Raw genomic sequence first — 19,997 nt, forward strand, 5'->3', positions numbered from 1 at the left:
GAGAGTTGGGTTGCCAAGGACGAAACTTGGTAACAAGGAGCTACAAGAACGGCTCCCTTACTATATTCCTGGGCATGGATGTAATCCAAGGTGGAGCAGATGTGTTCAGAAGAGGATAAAAGTGAATTGGACATAATTCACAATGGTGTCTTGTTAGTAATTGTTTCTTTGGGTGTGATGTCAGCTACTGGAAGGCTCTGGGGTGATTAAAGTGTTGTTCAGTTAGGCAGAGATTCAGAATCTTTTTGCCCCCTTGACTAGAGTGGACTCTAAGGGAAAGATAACTCTCCTTGACTAAGTGGCAGTCGCGACTCACAGGGGTTACCAGAGGTGGGGTGGAGAGCGGGGTGTGGGGAGGCAAGGAGAATATTAACAATATTAAAAAGTTAAAAAACTAAAAACTTACCTGCTCCGTCGCACCGCTGCTCCTCCGTCAGCAGCAGGCTCCCAGCCTGCCCTGCGGCCAATCCTGACGCTGCTCAGAGAAGCGTTAGGATTGGCTGGGAGTGCCCAGCCACGGTGCTCCCAGACAGACTGGGAGCCTGTGCCTGCTCTCTCCAGCCCGGCAGCAGTGTGCCCCAGATGGCCGGCCAAACACACATGTGCACTGAGGGGAGTGCACAGTGCACTCCCCTCACTGCTCGTCACCCCCAATGCCCCACCCCTTTATAATTCTCAGTATAATGTACATGCGACATCAGCTCCCGCGAGTTTCTGTAGTGTAGTGGTTATCACGTTCGCTGCCCCCGTGAAAGGTCGCGGGTTTGAAACTGGGCGGAACCACTTTTAACACTTCCATCTACCTTGTTCTGCATTATTATTAATATCTATGACCACCTAACTTGTTCTGCATTATTAATATATATGACGAGCGATACTTCTGTGCTACAATTTTAATTGATATCATCCATATAGTAACATATTTCAAATAAACAAGATAAGCAACGCATAGATGATGTAAACTGTGCAAAAGATATTAGCTCGCTTGTAATTAGTACGGGACTGAAAATTTTAAAATAATACAAAACTAAAGAAATGAATGTTAAATTATTAAAACTACAGCAGGTTCTACCGAGATTCAAACTCAGATCGCTGGACTCAAAGTCCAGAGTGCTAACCATTACACCATGGAACCTTCCATTGACAAGCATGAGGTGCGTTAGTAGTGAAATGACAGTATCCTGTAGTGTGCACGTCTCCTTGTAAAAGTCCTGATGTTTTTCAGATGTCAGGTTATTAATGGCAAGGAACACAAGCATTGGCAAAGCCAATAGGTATCGCCTATGTGATAGCTACTGGTTTTGCCAGTGATTTAGCCATGCTGCAACATGGCTGAAAGTAAAGGAAAAAAGCTGTATATGACACAGCCAGCATTGATCACTTCATAGTGCTTTTTTTTACATTCATCCATGCTGCACTGAAGCCAGAGCTGCTGTACAATGTGGCTAAAAAAACATTCACAAAACCAATAGATCCCACATAGGCAAGATCTATTAGCTTTACCAAGGCTTGTTTGTCATCTGGAGCCATTGTGGTACTGCCATGAAAGAGCTGCCAACAATAGCCAGGCCCTGTTCATACTGCAATTCGGGTCATCATTCACACTGCTGTCAAGAAACCAGTAATGTTTTATAAAAACACAGCTGAGTGATTTGAGCTAAAAAAAAAGTGTTTGCTCCTTAAGTGCATTTTTCAGTCCGGGGGGGGGGGGGATTACATACATTGCAGTGTTGAACCAACGCTTCTGCATTTCTGGGATGCATATGTTACACTTGTACTGATCCTGTTTTGTGATGACATTTGTGGCATATCAACGTGCTAAATAAAAAGACATTTGCGCTGACTAACCAGGGCAAATACGTTCAAATGACGATGCCCAATTGCTGTAGCATCAGTGCAGGGTATGTAATGTAGCGCCTGGGGTCTAGCTTCTATGCCCCAACCATAATCTCCCTTCTGGTGATGCGTGTCACGAGCTACACTTTATGTGGAAGCGCGAGGGATGCCTGAAGAAGTCAAAGACACGCAGGCAGCCGTGGGACTGACACTGTGCTCGAGAGCGCCTAGCAGCAGAGTTTCTAGGTGCTTCCAGGGGTGAGATGATGGCTGTCAGGCCTTTGCTGGGAGCCAGGGGGGGACGAGGAGTTTTCACAACAGATGCTTGTCTCAAAAAGGTGGGGTGGGCTAGGGCAGAGTCAGTCATGGGCAGCCTCCAAGATGGCTCACTAGTAAAGTGCCCCCTGCTGGTACCTGAGCATGACTTACAGGTCACATTCTTAAATCCGAGCCGAGTGGGCTCAACGCTTTTCCCTCACAAGGTATATAAAGTGGCTGCTATGAATACTGGTTATTTACGGTGCTATGAAGGTGACATATGGAAATAGCAAACACTTTAGAAATCAGGTCACTTTACTTTCCTTTTGTTGCACAAGAGCACAGAACCGGATGAGCAGCTCCTCACGTGCACTGTGGCTGGCCAGGGATGGACACTTTACAGAACCAGTGCTGAGCCTCTTAAGCAGAGCTGGATCTGTTCAAGTCTGTGCAAACCCTGGGCCTGCTCACAGCCTGGCAAGCTGCAGACAATGTTGGGTGCAGCCTTAAATGTGAAATCGTTCCAAGTTGCCACTGTTTGTAGTGAGTTTAACAGACACTGTCTCTGGCTTCCTTCCTGCACGAGGCCAGGTAGGAAGCAGTATCACTCCCCCCATCCTGTGTGTTAGAGAATGGTTTCCATTGCAGTGGGAGGCGGGGCCGTCCATGCCAGGTTTTCAAGGTGACCTCGGACGAGCTTAATATGTAACTGTTGTTCATTTCTGGCAATCATATATATATCTTGTGGATATCCTGCAAATCCGGCATGGATCCGACTCTACTGGACTTATGTTGGGCACCCTTGCACTAGAGCAAGGTTTTTTATGTAAAACTGGTAAGTGTTAATATTGTCATTGTTCACGCCTTCACCAATCACAGGGGGGGGCAACATGCCTGCATCCTCACCGCACACTCCCTATCATTCTTACACTGAGCGCCAAGCTTTCCAAAGTTTAAGAATCTACACAACTTTCAGCATTCCTGCTGAGTTCATTGGCCGACATACTTGTTGTGATGGTTTTGCCATTTTATTTCCTGAGCTGTACTTTTCTCAAGAAAGTTAGTTCCCATTATTTTTAATAAACCATTGAGAATGCTGAGAAATCACTTTGTGCGTCTGCGACAAGACACATTTATTTTTTTGAATTCTAAGTAAAGGTAATCAAGATGGAAAGACAATGGCTGTATGACTGACTTCAACAGAAAGCCCTCCCCCATGCTTGCTGCTGAAATATTGAGATATTAGAAAAGCACTGAAAATGTGCATTGCTAAAGCGGCATGTGTTTTCCAGAGTACGCAAATGAAGAGGAAAAGCACGCCTTGCCAATTAAAATGCAGAGTCACCCTTTGTAGTTATTGTGCGATGAGTTTCCAAAAAGTACTCCGGTGGTAGATGAAATGATGCTGATTGTAGGTTTGTGATGCTGGAGAATGAGATAGGCATCTGAAAATAAACAGCATGCATCCTGAAGACACAGCTTGATATGTGACCTCGGTCTTTAAATGCCCAGCACACATACACATGATCACCATGGGCCCCACTGCTGGCAGGTACATAACCTGAAGGCTGCAGTCACATGATGCTTCCGTCCCTTCGATAGCTCAGTTGGTAGAGCGGAGGACTGTAGTGGTGAAGCTGATATCCTTAGGTCGCTGGTTCAAATCCGGCTCGAAGGATTTTTTTTCGTATTTGCTCTTCATATTTCTTTTCACATTCTGAAATTAAAATACGCCATGTTTTGAAGCAACGACGCTAGAGCTTGACAATTGTTTTTGTCTCCCCCATTTTTCTCAGATGGCACCAAGAAGTGAATTTAGCCAGAGCAGAAATGGATGGAGGTGCAGCCGCTGATCCCAGGGATTGTCAGAGAGAGAAAAGGAGGAGTCTGTGCAGAGGAAGCTGTAAATCAGTGATACAAAGAGAGCGGCTCTTTCCTTGCACAGATGGGGTCAACACTGACATTTCTGTGGGTGCAGCGCCCCCAGCAGGGGGACAGGTAGAACAATCAGTAGGAGGTCAGGTACCAGGGAGTCATCAGTTCCTCGTTAGTATAGTGGTCAGTATCCCCGCCTGTCACGCGGGAGACCGGGGTTCAATTCCCCGACGGGGAGACTATGTTTATGACTTAACCATGTTTACACTTTAGAAATACATTTTGTTATTTGTTTCGTTTACAATCTCGACATTTTAGAAGTATTGCGATTTAATGTATATGAAGTGCACTGTATAATATGATCAGTGGCAGCATATAGAATTGTAATAAATACCAACACCGAGGCGCCTCTAGCAGAGCTGGCAGGCTTGGAAATCCAACAGAGAAAGCTTTCAACATGAAGGAATCAAGTTTTGGGAACACATTTGTACATTTTGATTTTAAGTTATGGACCACTTAGTCGACAGCGAATGTTTAATATTTACAGAAAAACAAAGTACTATGTGGTGAACAATTGGTACTGGCTGTTTTGCTTGATTATCAATTCCACGTAATCGCGTCATGGTTAATTTCAAATGTATTATAAGCTTCATCACTATTACTTTTTCTAGTTGCGCCTCTGATTTTCAACTAAAACTATATATCATCTATACAAACAATTAGAACCAAACTGTATCTTTTTTAATAACGAACGTACTTTTCTGAAATTGGAGTGAATGCAAGTTGTAGTAACGAAGAAACGTAGGCTTCCGGGTAGTGTATTGGTTATTCATGTTTTTAGGGTCGAGCCTGCGTTGCATGCGCTCGCGCATGCGTATCGCAGCGAGACGCTTTAGTGTTTAGAAAAGGGCTCGGAGCCCTGTCAACGTCACGTCAGTGTTTTTTATTGGTACGTGGGCTTGCCTAATAAAATCCGCTTGCTTTCATTAGTCGAAGGCACGCATAGGTCATGCCTTTTCCGGTGGCTCGCCCTCCTCCAGCGCAGCGACCAAGTACAGAAAACATGCGAGGCTCGCTGTTTTCCATCGGGCTCATGGACTTCTTTTTCTCTCATTCACGAGCGCGATCTCGCTTGGCAGAAGTCGAGCACTTTACATAATTAACTTCACTTTTTCGGGTTATGTACATAAATGCACTTTTGCCCGATAGGTGAAAAGTCGGGTTAGGAGTTTACAACGCGATCAGCTGTAACATGAGCAAACGCGAGACCCGTTGCATTGCAAATGCTTGTTTTAATAGTTTGTGTCTCCGTCAAGTATTCTCCATCTATTTAATGTAAATCTATTTAATGTGCAGTATCTCTTTCTTCGTGGTCTCCATGAATGCAGTGTGTCTTCCATGTCTGGTGTTTTATTCTGGCTTTTTGTATATCTTGGTCAGTCGGCGAAAGCGTAGGTTTAAGCCTGTGTGGTGATGTCTGGTCCACACTGCTGTAAAGAGAGCAGCGACCCCCGGCGAGGCTTCTTTCAGACTAAGGGGGGAGGTGATGAGAGACCTGGACACCTGTAAAGATACCTGTGAGCTCTCCAAAACAACAGAGCCCCTCCATGGGCTCTTGGCTAGGACGTTAGACTGAAGCTCTAAAGATCCCAGGTTTCCACAGTGACTTTTTGTTTGATATCCATTACCTTCAGTGCTGAGTAGTCAAACTTTAAACCCTCTCAAACTTGGTAAAATAAAACATTACTTTAACAACATCAATCTATTTCCCTCCACATTCCAGCTTCTTTCTTTCTTCACCCCTCATTTCTTTCTGAGCCCCCTTCAGTCCGTCTTTATTTTCTTTATTGGAACAAGTTTCTCAAAGCCCTACTCAGTGTGAGTCTCAGAACTGAGAGAATACTATCACAGGCTGTAAGTTCACTGCTAAGAGGAAAGTTTTACTCCTTGTATGAAGGTCCGAAAGAGTGGAGTGCAACTTTCCACAAACTACTATTTAAATACAATCTCCCGGACCTTCCGTAACCTGAGTCTAGACAGAAATATTTAGAATTCTTCTCTGAAAAAGTGGCAACCCTCCTGCAGGGCTTGAAAGCAGACAATACTCATCATTAGAATCCACAGCCAGCAACACTAGAAAACTGCCACTCATGACCAAGTTAGCAGCAAGTTGGGCCACGGGGATGCTCTCTATGCTTGAAACATCAGATAACTCACTAGAAAACTACCTGGAATTTGGCACCCAGACTCATCCTCAACCTCCCGCTCTGAATTCACATCTCACCATACCTCAGAGAGCTCCACTGTCTCCCGAAACAGAAATGAACTAATTTCAAACACCTTACATACACATTCAAGGCACAACACAACGTAGGCCCCACCTACTTGACCAGTTGCTTCTCTTTCCACAACCACCAAGAGACTTCCATCTACTCAGGGCTCCTACTCACACACATCCCATACATACAGAGAACCAGATCAGGAGGATGGGTGTTCTGTTGCATCACTCCTAAAGCATGGAATGGACTCCCATTTCACACAAGAGCATTTTATTCTCTTCTTCAATTCTGCAAGAAGTTGAAGACCTGCGTTTTTAATAAACCAACCTACCTTAGACAGGGCTACACACACACACGCCTGCTCAGCGCCAGGAAACCCTTGCAGGTGATTGCGTGCCTTACAAATACCCATTACGTTACAGATGCACCCCCAGGGCTCCACCAGATGTTTCACAGCAATGGGTGTGACAGAGCATAACATGGCTGTGCCTTTATGCTTTCTTTGGTAGAAGAGAAGGACAGCATTTACCTTCATATATTGTGTGAAAAACTATACCCATGTAAATGTGATGCATTAAAAGACCACAACATTATGGTGCCTTTGTGAGTGATATTACACTTGTTAGATATAAACTGCTTTTATGAAATGTTAACCAGATGCATTTATACCTTGGTATCTTAACAAATGATATATTTTATAGTCACTCATCATTTACTGTGTTTAAGACAATTGCATTTGTAAAAACATAACTAAAATGTGCTTCCATTCCATTGTTCAAGCTGGAGTTAAGGTCTGCCAATTCCTATGTTTAATTTCAACATGAAACTTGCTTTGTTTGTGCGCTATTTTTCTTTCGTCTGCAGGTGATAGGTAAGGAAGAGAGAGTTGGGTTGCCAAGGACGAAACTTGGTAACAAGGAGCTACAAGAACGGCTCCCTTACTATATTCCTGGGCATGGATGTAATCCAAGGTGGAGCAGATGTGTTCAGAAGAGGATAAAAGTGAATTGGACATAATTCACAATGGTGTCTTGTTAGTAATTGTTTCTTTGGGTGTGATGTCAGCTACTGGAAGGCTCTGGGGTGATTAAAGTGTTGTTCAGTTAGGCAGAGATTCAGAATCTTTTTGCCCCCTTGACTAGAGTGGACTCTAAGGGAAAGATAACTCTCCTTGACTAAGTGGCAGTCGCGACTCACAGGGTTTACCAGAGGTGGGGTGGAGAGCGGGGTGTGGGGAGGCAAGGAGAATATTAACAATATTAAAAAGTTAAAAAACTAAAAACTTACCTGCTCCGTCGCACCGCTGCTCCTCCGTCAGCAGCAGGCTCCCAGCCTGCCCTGCGGCCAATCCTGACGCTGCTCAGAGAAGCGTTAGGATTGGCTGGGAGTGCCCAGCCACGGTGCTCCCAGACAGACTGGGAGCCTGTGCCTGCTCTCTCCAGCCCGGCAGCAGTGTGCCCCAGATGGCCGGCCAAACACACATGTGCACTGAGGGGAGTGCACAGTGCACTCCCCTCACTGCTCGTCACCCCCAATGCCCCACCCCTTTATAATTCTCAGTATAATGTACATGCGACATCAGCTCCCGCGAGTTTCTGTAGTGTAGTGGTTATCACGTTCGCTGCCCCCGTGAAAGGTCGCGGGTTTGAAACTGGGCGGAAACACTTTTAACACTTCCATCTACCTTGTTCTGCATTATTATTAATATCTATGACCACCTAACTTGTTCTGCATTATTAATATATATGACGAGCGATACTTCTGTGCTACAATTTTAATTGATATCATCCATATAGTAACATATTTCAAATAAACAAGATAAGCAACGCATAGATGATGTAAACTGTGCAAAAGATATTAGCTCGCTTGTAATTAGTACGGGACTGAAAATTTTAAAATAATACAAAACTAAAGAAATGAATGTTAAATTATTAAAACTACAGCAGGTTCTACCGAGATTCAAACTCAGATCGCTGGACTCAAAGTCCAGAGTGCTAACCATTACACCATGGAACCTTCCATTGACAAGCATGAGGTGCGTTAGTAGTGAAATGACAGTATCCTGTAGTGTGCACGTCTCCTTGTAAAAGTCCTGATGTTTTTCAGATGTCAGGTTATTAATGGCAAGGAACACAAGCATTGGCAAAGCCAATAGGTATCGCCTATGTGATAGCTACTGGTTTTGCCAGTGATTTAGCCATGCTGCAACATGGCTGAAAGTAAAGGAAAAAAGCTGTATATGACACAGCCAGCATTGATCACTTCATAGTGCTTTTTTTTACATTCATCCATGCTGCACTGAAGCCAGAGCTGCTGTACAATGTGGCTAAAAAAACATTCACAAAACCAATAGATCCCACATAGGCAAGATCTATTAGCTTTACCAAGGCTTGTTTGTCATCTGGAGCCATTGTGGTACTGCCATGAAAGAGCTGCCAACAATAGCCAGGCCCTGTTCATACTGCAATTCGGGTCATCATTCACACTGCTGTCAAGAAACCAGTAATGTTTTATAAAAACACAGCTGAGTGATTTGAGCTAAAAAAAAAGTGTTTGCTCCTTAAGTGCATTTTTCAGTCCGGGGGGGGGGGGATTACATACATTGCAGTGTTGAACCAACGCTTCTGCATTTCTGGGATGCATATGTTACACTTGTACTGATCCTGTTTTGTGATGACATTTGTGGCATATCAACGTGCTAAATAAAAAGACATTTGCGCTGACTAACCAGGGCAAATACGTTCAAATGACGATGCCCAATTGCTGTAGCATCAGTGCAGGGTATGTAATGTAGCGCCTGGGGTCTAGCTTCTATGCCCCAACCATAATCTCCCTTCTGGTGATGCGTGTCACGAGCTACACTTTATGTGGAAGCGCGAGGGATGCCTGAAGAAGTCAAAGACACGCAGGCAGCCGTGGGACTGACACTGTGCTCGAGAGCGCCTAGCAGCAGAGTTTCTAGGTGCTTCCAGGGGTGAGATGATGGCTGTCAGGCCTTTGCTGGGAGCCAGGGGGGGACGAGGAGTTTTCACAACAGATGCTTGTCTCAAAAAGGTGGGGTGGGCTAGGGCAGAGTCAGTCATGGGCAGCCTCCAAGATGGCTCACTAGTAAAGTGCCCCCTGCTGGTACCTGAGCATGACTTACAGGTCACATTCTTAAATCCGAGCCGAGTGGGCTCAACGCTTTTCCCTCACAAGGTATATAAAGTGGCTGCTATGAATACTGGTTATTTACGGTGCTATGAAGGTGACATATGGAAATAGCAAACACTTTAGAAATCAGGTCACTTTACTTTCCTTTTGTTGCACAAGAGCACAGAACCGGATGAGCAGCTCCTCACGTGCACTGTGGCTGGCCAGGGATGGACACTTTACAGAACCAGTGCTGAGCCTCTTAAGCAGAGCTGGATCTGTTCAAGTCTGTGCAAACCCTGGGCCTGCTCACAGCCTGGCAAGCTGCAGACAATGTTGGGTGCAGCCTTAAATGTGAAATCGTTCCAAGTTGCCACTGTTTGTAGTGAGTTTAACAGACACTGTCTCTGGCTTCCTTCCTGCACGAGGCCAGGTAGGAAGCAGTATCACTCCCCCCATCCTGTGTGTTAGAGAATGGTTTCCATTGCAGTGGGAGGCGGGGCCGTCCATGCCAGGTTTTCAAGGTGACCTCGGACGAGCTTAATATGTAACTGTTGTTCATTTCTGGCAATCATATATATATCTTGTGGATATCCTGCAAATCCGGCATGGATCCGACTCTACTGGACTTATGTTGGGCACCCTTGCACTAGAGCAAGGTTTTTTATGTAAAACTGGTAAGTGTTAATATTGTCATTGTTCACGCCTTCACCAATCACAGGGGGGGGCAACATGCCTGCATCCTCACCGCACACTCCCTATCATTCTTACACTGAGCGCCAAGCTTTCCAAAGTTTAAGAATCTACACAACTTTCAGCATTCCTGCTGAGTTCGTTGGCCGACATACTTGTTGTGATGGTTTTGCCATTTTATTTCCTGAGCTGTACTTTTCTCAAGAAAGTTAGTTCCCATTATTTTTAATAAACCATTGAGAATGCTGAGAAATCACTTTGTGCGTCTGCGACAAGACACATTTATTTTTTTGAATTCTAAGTAAAGGTAATCAAGATGGAAAGACAATGGCTGTATGACTGACTTCAACAGAAAGCCCTCCCCCATGCTTGCTGCTGAAATATTGAGATATTAGAAAAGCACTGAAAATGTGCATTGCTAAAGCGGCATGTGTTTTCCAGAGTACGCAAATGAAGAGGAAAAGCACGCCTTGCCAATTAAAATGCAGAGTCACCCTTTGTAGTTATTGTGCGATGAGTTTCCAAAAAGTACTCAGGTGGTAGATGAAATGATGCTGATTGTAGGTTTGTGATGCTGGAGAATGAGATAGGCATCTGAAAATAACCCGCATGCATCCTGAAGACACAGCTTGATATGTGACCTCGGTCTTTAAATGCCCAGCACACATACACATGATCACCATGGGCCCCACTGCTGGCAGGTACATAACCTGAAGGCTGCAGTCACATGATGCTTCCGTCCCTTCGATAGCTCAGTTGGTAGAGCGGAGGACTGTAGTGGTGAAGCTGATATCCTTAGGTCGCTGGTTCAAATCCGGCTCGAAGGATTTTTTTTCGTATTTGCTCTTCATATTTCTTTTCACATTCTGAAATTAAAATACGCCATGTTTTGAAGCAACGACGCTAGAGCTTGACAATTGTTTTTGTCTCCCCCATTTTTCTCAGATGGCACCAAGAAGTGAATTTAGCCAGAGCAGAAATGGATGGAGGTGCAGCCGCTGATCCCAGGGATTGTCAGAGAGAGAAAAGGAGGAGTCTGTGCAGAGGAAGCTGTAAATCAGTGATACAAAGAGAGCGGCTCTTTCCTTGCACAGATGGGGTCAACACTGACATTTCTGTGGGTGCAGCGCCCCCAGCAGGGGGACAGGTAGAACAATCAGTAGGAGGTCAGGTACCAGGGAGTCATCAGTTCCTCGTTAGTATAGTGGTCAGTATCCCCGCCTGTCACGCGGGAGACCGGGGTTCAATTCCCCGACGGGGAGACTATGTTTATGACTTAACCATGTTTACACTTTAGAAATACATTTTGTTATTTGTTTCGTTTACAATCTCGACATTTTAGAAGTATTGCGATTTAATGTATATGAAGTGCACTGTATAATATGATCAGTGGCAGCATATAGAATTGTAATAAATACCAACACCGAGGCGCCTCTAGCAGAGCTGGCAGGCTTGGAAATCCAACAGAGAAAGCTTTCAACATGAAGGAATCAAGTTTTGGGAACACATTTGTACATTTTGATTTTAAGTTATGGACCACTTAGTCGACAGCGAATGTTTAATATTTACAGAAAAACAAAGTACTATGTGGTGAACAATTGGTACTGGCTGTTTTGCTTGATTATCAATTCCACGTAATCGCGTCATGGTTAATTTCAAATGTATTATAAGCTTCATCACTATTACTTTTTCTAGTTGCGCCTCTGATTTTCAACTAAAACTATATATCATCTATTCAAACAATTAGAACCAAACTGTATCTTTTTTAATAACGAACGTACTTTTCTGAAATTGGAGTGAATGCAAGTTGTAGTAACGAAGAAACGTAGGCTTCCGGGTAGTGTATTGGTTATTCATGTTTTTAGGGTCGAGCCTGCGTTGCATGCGCTCGCGCATGCGTATCGCAGCGAGACGCTTTAGTGTTTAGAAAAGGGCTCGGAGCCCTGTCAACGTCACGTCAGTGTTTTTTATTGGTACGTGGGCTTGCCTAATAAAATCCGCTTGCTTTCATTAGTCGAAGGCACGCATAGGTCATGCCTTTTCCGGTGGCTCGCCCTCCTCCAGCGCAGCGACCAAGTACAGAAAACATGCGAGGCTCGCTGTTTTCCATCGGGCTCATGGACTTCTTTTTCTCTCATTCACGAGCGCGATCTCGCTTGGCAGAAGTCGAGCACTTTACATAATTAACTTCACTTTTTCGGGTTATGTACATAAATGCACTTTTGCCCGATAGGTGAAAAGTCGGGTTAGGAGTTTACAACGCGATCAGCTGTAACATGAGCAAACGCGAGACCCGTTGCATTGCAAATGCTTGTTTTAATAGTTTGTGTCTCCGTCAAGTATTCTCCATCTATTTAATGTAAATCTATTTAATGTGCAGTATCTCTTTCTTCGTGGTCTCCATGAATGCAGTGTGTCTTCCATGTCTGGTGTTTTATTCTGGCTTTTTGTATATCTTGGTCAGTCGGCGAAAGCGTAGGTTTAAGCCTGTGTGGTGATGTCTGGTCCACACTGCTGTAAAGAGAGCAGCGACCCCCGGCGAGGCTTCTTTCAGACTAAGGGGGGAGGTGATGAGAGACCTGGACACCTGTAAAGATACCTGTGAGCTCTCCAAAACAACAGAGCCCCTCCATGGGCTCTTGGCTAGGACGTTAGACTGAAGCTCTAAAGATCCCAGGTTTCCACAGTGACTTTTTGTTTGATATCCATTACCTTCAGTGCTGAGTAGTCAAACTTTAAACCCTCTCAAACTTGGTAAAATAAAACATTACTTTAACAACATCAATCTATTTCCCTCCACATTCCAGCTTCTTTCTTTCTTCACCCCTCATTTCTTTCTGAGCCCCCTTCAGTCCGTCTTTATTTTCTTTATTGGAACAAGTTTCTCAAAGCCCTACTCAGTGTGAGTCTCAGAACTGAGAGAATACTATCACAGGCTGTAAGTTCACTGCTAAGAGGAAAGTTTTACTCCTTGTATGAAGGTCCGAAAGAGTGGAGTGCAACTTTCCACAAACTACTATTTAAATACAATCTCCCGGACCTTCCGTAACCTGAGTCTAGACAGAAATATTTAGAATTCTTCTCTGAAAAAGTGGCAACCCTCCTGCAGGGCTTGAAAGCAGACAATACTCATCATTAGAATCCACAGCCAGCAACACTAGAAAACTGCCACTCATGACCAAGTTAGCAGCAAGTTGGGCCACGGGGATGCTCTCTATGCTTGAAACATCAGATAACTCACTAGAAAACTACCTGGAATTTGGCACCCAGACTCATCCTCAACCTCCCGCTCTGAATTCACATCTCACCATACCTCAGAGAGCTCCACTGTCTCCCGAAACAGAAATGAACTAATTTCAAACACCTTACATACACATTCAAGGCACAACACAACGTAGGCCCCACCTACTTGACCAGTTGCTTCTCTTTCCACAACCACCAAGAGACTTCCATCTACTCAGGGCTCCTACTCACACACATCCCATACATACAGAGAACCAGATCAGGAGGATGGGTGTTCTGTTGCATCACTCCTAAAGCATGGAATGGACTCCCATTTCACACAAGAGCATTTTATTCTCTTCTTCAATTCTGCAAGAAGTTGAAGACCTGCGTTTTTAATAAACCAACCTACCTTAGACAGGGCTACACACACACACGCCTGCTCAGCGCCAGGAAACCCTTGCAGGTGATTGCGTGCCTTACAAATACCCATTACGTTACAGATGCACCCCCAGGGCTCCACCAGATGTTTCACAGCAATGGGTGTGACAGAGCATAACATGGCTGTGCCTTTATGCTTTCTTTGGTAGAAGAGAAGGACAGCATTTACCTTCATATATTGTGTGAAAAACTATACCCATGTAAATGTGATGCATTAAAAGACCACAACATTATGGTGCCTTTGTGAGTGATATTACACTTGTTAGATATAAACTGCTTTTATGAAATGTTAACCAGATGCATTTATACCTTGGTATCTTAACAAATGATATATTTTATAGTCACTCATCATTTACTGTGTTTAAGACAATTGCATTTGTAAAAACATAACTAAAATGTGCTTCCATTCCATTGTTCAAGCTGGAGTTAAGGTCTGCCAATTCCTATGTTTAATTTCAACATGAAACTTGCTTTGTTTGTGCGCTATTTTTCTTTCGTCTGCAGGTGATAGGTAAGGAAGAGAGAGTTGGGTTGCCAAGGACGAAACTTGGTAACAAGGAGCTACAAGAACGGCTCCCTTACTATATTCCTGGGCATGGATGTAATCCAAGGTGGAGCAGATGTGTTCAGAAGAGGATAAAAGTGAATTGGACATAATTCACAATGGTGTCTTGTTAGTAATTGTTTCTTTGGGTGTGATGTCAGCTACTGGAAGGCTCTGGGGTGATTAAAGTGTTGTTCAGTTAGGCAGAGATTCAGAATCTTTTTGCCCCCTTGACTAGAGTGGACTCTAAGGGAAAGATAACTCTCCTTGACTAAGTGGCAGTCGCGACTCACAGGGGTTACCAGAGGTGGGGTGGAGAGCGGGGTGTGGGGAGGCAAGGAGAATATTAACAATATTAAAAAGTTAAAAAACTAAAAACTTACCTGCTCCGTCGCACCGCTGCTCCTCCGTCAGCAGCAGGCTCCCAGCCTGCCCTGCGGCCAATCCTGACGCTGCTCAGAGAAGCGTTAGGATTGGCTGGGAGTGCCCAGCCACGGTGCTCCCAGACAGACTGGGAGCCTGTGCCTGCTCTCTCCAGCCCGGCAGCAGTGTGCCCCAGATGGCCGGCCAAACACACATGTGCACTGAGGGGAGTGCACAGTGCACTCCCCTCACTGCTCGTCACCCCCAATGCCCCACCCCTTTATAATTCTCAGTATAATGTACATGCGACATCAGCTCCCGCGAGTTTCTGTAGTGTAGTGGTTATCACGTTCGCTGCCCCCGTGAAAGGTCGCGGGTTTGAAACTGGGCGGAAACACTTTTAACACTTCCATCTACCTTGTTCTGCATTATTATTAATATCTATGACCACCTAACTTGTTCTGCATTATTAATATATATGACGAGCGATACTTCTGTGCTACAATTTTAATTGATATCATCCATATAGTAACATATTTCAAATAAACAAGATAAGCAACGCATAGATGATGTAAACTGTGCAAAAGATATTAGCTCGCTTGTAATTAGTACGGGACTGAAAATTTTAAAATAATACAAAACTAAAGAAATGAATGTTAAATTATTAAAACTACAGCAGGTTCTACCGAGATTCAAACTCAGATCGCTGGACTCAAAGTCCAGAGTGCTAACCATTACACCATGGAACCTTCCATTGACAAGCATGAGGTGCGTTAGTAGTGAAATGACAGTATCCTGTAGTGTGCACGTCTCCTTGTAAAAGTCCTGATGTTTTTCAGATGTCAGGTTATTAATGGCAAGGAACACAAGCATTGGCAAAGCCAATAGGTATCGCCTATGTGATAGCTACTGGTTTTGCCAGTGATTTAGCCATGCTGCAACATGGCTGAAAGTAAAGGAAAAAAGCTGTATATGACACAGCCAGCATTGATCACTTCATAGTGCTTTTTTTTACATTCATCCATGCTGCACTGAAGCCAGAGCTGCTGTACAATGTGGCTAAAAAAACATTCACAAAACCAATAGATCCCACATAGGCAAGATCTATTAGCTTTACCAAGGCTTGTTTGTCATCTGGAGCCATTGTGGTACTGCCATGAAAGAGCTGCCAACAATAGCCAGGCCCTGTTCATACTGCAATTCGGGTCATCATTCACACTGCTGTCAAGAAACCAGTAATGTTTTATAAAAACACAGCTGAGTGATTTGAGCTAAAAAAAAAGTGTTTGCTCCTTAAGTGCATTTTTCAGTCCGGGGGGGGGGGGGGGGATTACATACATTGCAGTGTTGAACCAACGCTTCTGCATTTCTGGGATGCATATGTTACACTTGTACTGATCCTGTTTTGTGATGACATTTGTGGCATATCAACGTGCTAAATAAAAAGACATTTGCGCTGACTAACCAGGGCAAATACGTTCAAATGACGATGCCCAATTGCTGTAGCATCAGTGCAGGGTATGTAATGTAGCGCCTGGGGTCTAGCTTCTATGCCCCAACCATAATCTCCCTTCTGGTGATGCGTGTCACGAGCTACACTTTATGTGGAAGCGCGAGGGATGCCTGAAGAAGTCAAAGACACGCAGGCAGCCGTGGGACTGACACTGTGCTCGAGAGCGCCTAGCAGCAGAGTTTCTAGGTGCTTCCAGGGGTGAGATGATGGCTGTCAGGCCTTTGCTGGGAGCCAGGGGGGGACGAGGAGTTTTCACAACAGATGCTTGTCTCAAAAAGGTGGGGTGGGCTAGGGCAGAGTCAGTCATGGGCAGCCTCCAAGATGGCTCACTAGTAAAGTGCCCCCTGCTGGTACCTGAGCATGACTTACAGGTCACATTCTTAAATCCGAGCCGAGTGGGCTCAACGCTTTTCCCTCACAAGGTATATAAAGTGGCTGCTATGAATACTGGTTATTTACGGTGCTATGAAGGTGACATATGGAAATAGCAAACACTTTAGAAATCAGGTCACTTTACTTTCCTTTTGTTGCACAAGAGCACAGAACCGGATGAGCAGCTCCTCACGTGCACTGTGGCTGGCCAGGGATGGACACTTTACAGAACCAGTGCTGAGCCTCTTAAGCAGAGCTGGATCTGTTCAAGTCTGTGCAAACCCTGGGCCTGCTCACAGCCTGGCAAGCTGCAGACAATGTTGGGTGCAGCCTTAAATGTGAAATCGTTCCAAGTTGCCACTGTTTGTAGTGAGTTTAACAGACACTGTCTCTGGCTTCCTTCCTGCACGAGGCCAGGTAGGAAGCAGTATCACTCCCCCCATCCTGTGTGTTAGAGAATGGTTTCCATTGCAGTGGGAGGCGGGGTCGTCCATGCCAGGTTTTCAAGGTGACCTCGGACGAGCTTAATATGTAACTGTTGTTCATTTCTGGCAATCATATATATATCTTGTGGATATCCTGCAAATCCGGCATGGATCCGACTCTACTGGACTTATGTTGGGCACCCTTGCACTAGAGCAAGGTTTTTTATGTAAAACTGGTAAGTGTTAATATTGTCATTGTTCACGCCTTCACCAATCACAGGGGGGGGCAACATGCCTGCATCCTCACCGCACACTCCCTATCATTCTTACACTGAGCGCCAAGCTTTCCAAAGTTTAAGAATCTACACAACTTTCAGCATTCCTGCTGAGTTCATTGGCCGACATACTTGTTGTGATGGTTTTGCCATTTTATTTCCTGAGCTGTACTTTTCTCAAGAAAGTTAGTTCCCATTATTTTTAATAAACCATTGAGAATGCTGAGAAATCACTGTGTGCGTCTGCGACAAGACACATTTATTTTTTTGAATTCTAAGTAAAGGTAATCAAGATGGAAAGACAATGGCTGTATGACTGACTTCAACAGAAAGCCCTCCCCCATGCTTGCTGCTGAAATATTGAGATATTAGAAAAGCACTGAAAATGTGCATTGCTAAAGCGGCATGTGTTTTCCAGAGTACGCAAATGAAGAGGAAAAGCACGCCTTGCCAATTAAAATGCAGAGTCACCCTTTGTAGTTATTGTGCGATGAGTTTCCAAAAAGTACTCCGGTGGTAGATGAAATGATGCTGATTGTAGGTTTGTGATGCTGGAGAATGAGATAGGCATCTGAAAATAAACAGCATGCATCCTGAAGACACAGCTTGATATGTGACCTCGGTCTTTAAATGCCCAGCACACATACACATGATCACCATGGGCCCCACTGCTGGCAGGTACATAACCTGAAGGCTGCAGTCACATGATGCTTCCGTCCCTTCGATAGCTCAGTTGGTAGAGCGGAGGACTGTAGTGGTGAAGCTGATATCCTTAGGTCGCTGGTTCAAATCCGGCTCGAAGGATTTTTTTTCGTATTTGCTCTTCATATTTCTTTTCACATTCTGAAATTAAAATACGCCATGTTTTGAAGCAACGACGCTAGAGCTTGACAATTGTTTTTGTCTCCCCCATTTTTCTCAGATGGCACCAAGAAGTGAATTTAGCCAGAGCAGAAATGGATGGAGGTGCAGCCGCTGATCCCAGGGATTGTCAGAGAGAGAAAAGGAGGAGTCTGTGCAGAGGAAGCTGTAAATCAGTGATACAAAGAGAGCGGCTCTTTCCTTGCACAGATGGGGTCAACACTGACATTTCTGTGGGTGCAGCGCCCCCAGCAGGGGGACAGGTAGAACAATCAGTAGGAGGTCAGGTACCAGGGAGTCATCAGTTCCTCGTTAGTATAGTGGTCAGTATCCCCGCCTGTCACGCGGGAGACCGGGGTTCAATTCCCCGACGGGGAGACTATGTTTATGACTTAACCATGTTTACACTTTAGAAATACATTTTGTTATTTGTTTCGTTTACAATCTCGACATTTTAGAAGTATTGCGATTTAATGTATATGAAGTGCACTGTATAATATGATCAGTGGCAGCATATAGAATTGTAATAAATACCAACACCGAGGCGCCTCTAGCAGAGCTGGCAGGCTTGGAAATCCAACAGAGAAAGCTTTCAACATGAAGGAATCAAGTTTTGGGAACACATTTGTACATTTTGATTTTAAGTTATGGACCACTTAGTCGACAGCGAATGTTTAATATTTACAGAAAAACAAAGTACTATGTGGTGAACAATTGGTACTGGCTGTTTTGCTTGATTATCAATTCCACGTAATCGCGTCATGGTTAATTTCAAATGTATTATAAGCTTCATCACTATTACTTTTTCTAGTTGCGCCTCTGATTTTCAACTAAAACTATATATCATCTATTCAAACAATTAGAACCAAACTGTATCTTTTTTAATAACGAACGTACTTTTCTGAAATTGGAGTGAATGCAAGTTGTAGTAACGAAGAAACGTAGGCTTCCGGGTAGTGTATTGGTTATTCATGTTTTTAGGGTCGAGCCTGCGTTGCATGCGCTCGCGCATGCGTATCGCAGCGAGACGCTTTAGTGTTTAGAAAAGGGCTCGGAGCCCTGTCAACGTCACGTCAGTGTTTTTTATTGGTACGTGGGCTTGCCTAATAAAATCCGCTTGCTTTCATTAGTCGAAGGCACGCATAGGTCATGCCTTTTCCGGTGGCTCGCCCTCCTCCAGCGCAGCGACCAAGTACAGAAAACATGCGAGGCTCGCTGTTTTCCATCGGGCTCATGGACTTCTTTTTCTCTCATTCACGAGCGCGATCTCGCTTGGCAGAAGTCGAGCACTTTACATAATTAACTTCACTTTTTCGGGTTATGTACATAAATGCACTTTTGCCCGATAGGTGAAAAGTCGGGTTAGGAGTTTACAACGCGATCAGCTGTAACATGAGCAAACGCGAGACCCGTTGCATTGCAAATGCTTGTTTTAATAGTTTGTGTCTCCGTCAAGTATTCTCCATCTATTTAATGTAAATCTATTTAATGTGCAGTATCTCTTTCTTCGTGGTCTCCATGAATGCAGTGTGTCTTCCATGTCTGGTGTTTTATTCTGGCTTTTTGTATATCTTGGTCAGTCGGCGAAAGCGTAGGTTTAAGCCTGTGTGGTGATGTCTGGTCCACACTGCTGTAAAGAGAGCAGCGACCCCCGGCGAGGCTTCTTTCAGACTAAGGGGGGAGGTGATGAGAGACCTGGACACCTGTAAAGATACCTATGAGCTCTCCAAAACAACAGAGCCCCTCCATGGGCTCTTGGCTAGGACGTTAGACTGAAGCTCTAAAGATCCCAGGTTTCCACAGTGACTTTTTGTTTGATATCCATTACCTTCAGTGCTGAGTAGTCAAACTTTAAACCCTCTCAAACTTGGTAAAATAAAACATTACTTTAACAACATCAATCTATTT

The 19,997-nt window shown here is 44.4% G+C and overlaps 6 non-coding genes across 6 annotated transcripts; all 6 read left to right on the forward strand.

The window, feature by feature from the left end:
* Positions 1 to 3,686: 3,686 nt before the first annotated feature.
* TRNAY-GUA (transfer RNA tyrosine (anticodon GUA)) lies at positions 3,687 to 3,772 on the forward strand. Its single transcript is given in 2 exon segments — positions 3,687 to 3,723; positions 3,737 to 3,772. It is a non-coding gene; the product is annotated as a tRNA-Tyr (tRNA).
* A 363-nt stretch (positions 3,773 to 4,135) lies between these two features.
* TRNAD-GUC (transfer RNA aspartic acid (anticodon GUC)) lies at positions 4,136 to 4,207 on the forward strand. The gene has a single exon. It is a non-coding gene; the product is annotated as a tRNA-Asp (tRNA).
* A 6,607-nt stretch (positions 4,208 to 10,814) lies between these two features.
* Positions 10,815 to 10,900, forward strand: TRNAY-GUA (transfer RNA tyrosine (anticodon GUA)). Its single transcript is given in 2 exon segments — positions 10,815 to 10,851; positions 10,865 to 10,900. It is a non-coding gene; the product is annotated as a tRNA-Tyr (tRNA).
* A 363-nt stretch (positions 10,901 to 11,263) lies between these two features.
* Positions 11,264 to 11,335, forward strand: TRNAD-GUC (transfer RNA aspartic acid (anticodon GUC)). Its single transcript has one exon. It is a non-coding gene; the product is annotated as a tRNA-Asp (tRNA).
* Positions 11,336 to 17,946: 6,611 nt separating this feature from the next.
* TRNAY-GUA (transfer RNA tyrosine (anticodon GUA)) lies at positions 17,947 to 18,032 on the forward strand. Its single transcript is given in 2 exon segments — positions 17,947 to 17,983; positions 17,997 to 18,032. It is a non-coding gene; the product is annotated as a tRNA-Tyr (tRNA).
* Positions 18,033 to 18,395: 363 nt separating this feature from the next.
* Positions 18,396 to 18,467, forward strand: TRNAD-GUC (transfer RNA aspartic acid (anticodon GUC)). The gene has a single exon. It is a non-coding gene; the product is annotated as a tRNA-Asp (tRNA).
* Positions 18,468 to 19,997: the final 1,530 nt, after the last annotated feature.

The sequence above is a fragment of the Pleurodeles waltl genome, unplaced genomic scaffold, assembly GCF_031143425.1.
Source record: "Pleurodeles waltl isolate 20211129_DDA unplaced genomic scaffold, aPleWal1.hap1.20221129 scaffold_236, whole genome shotgun sequence".
NCBI classification, from domain to species: Eukaryota; Metazoa; Chordata; class Amphibia; order Caudata; family Salamandridae; genus Pleurodeles; species Pleurodeles waltl.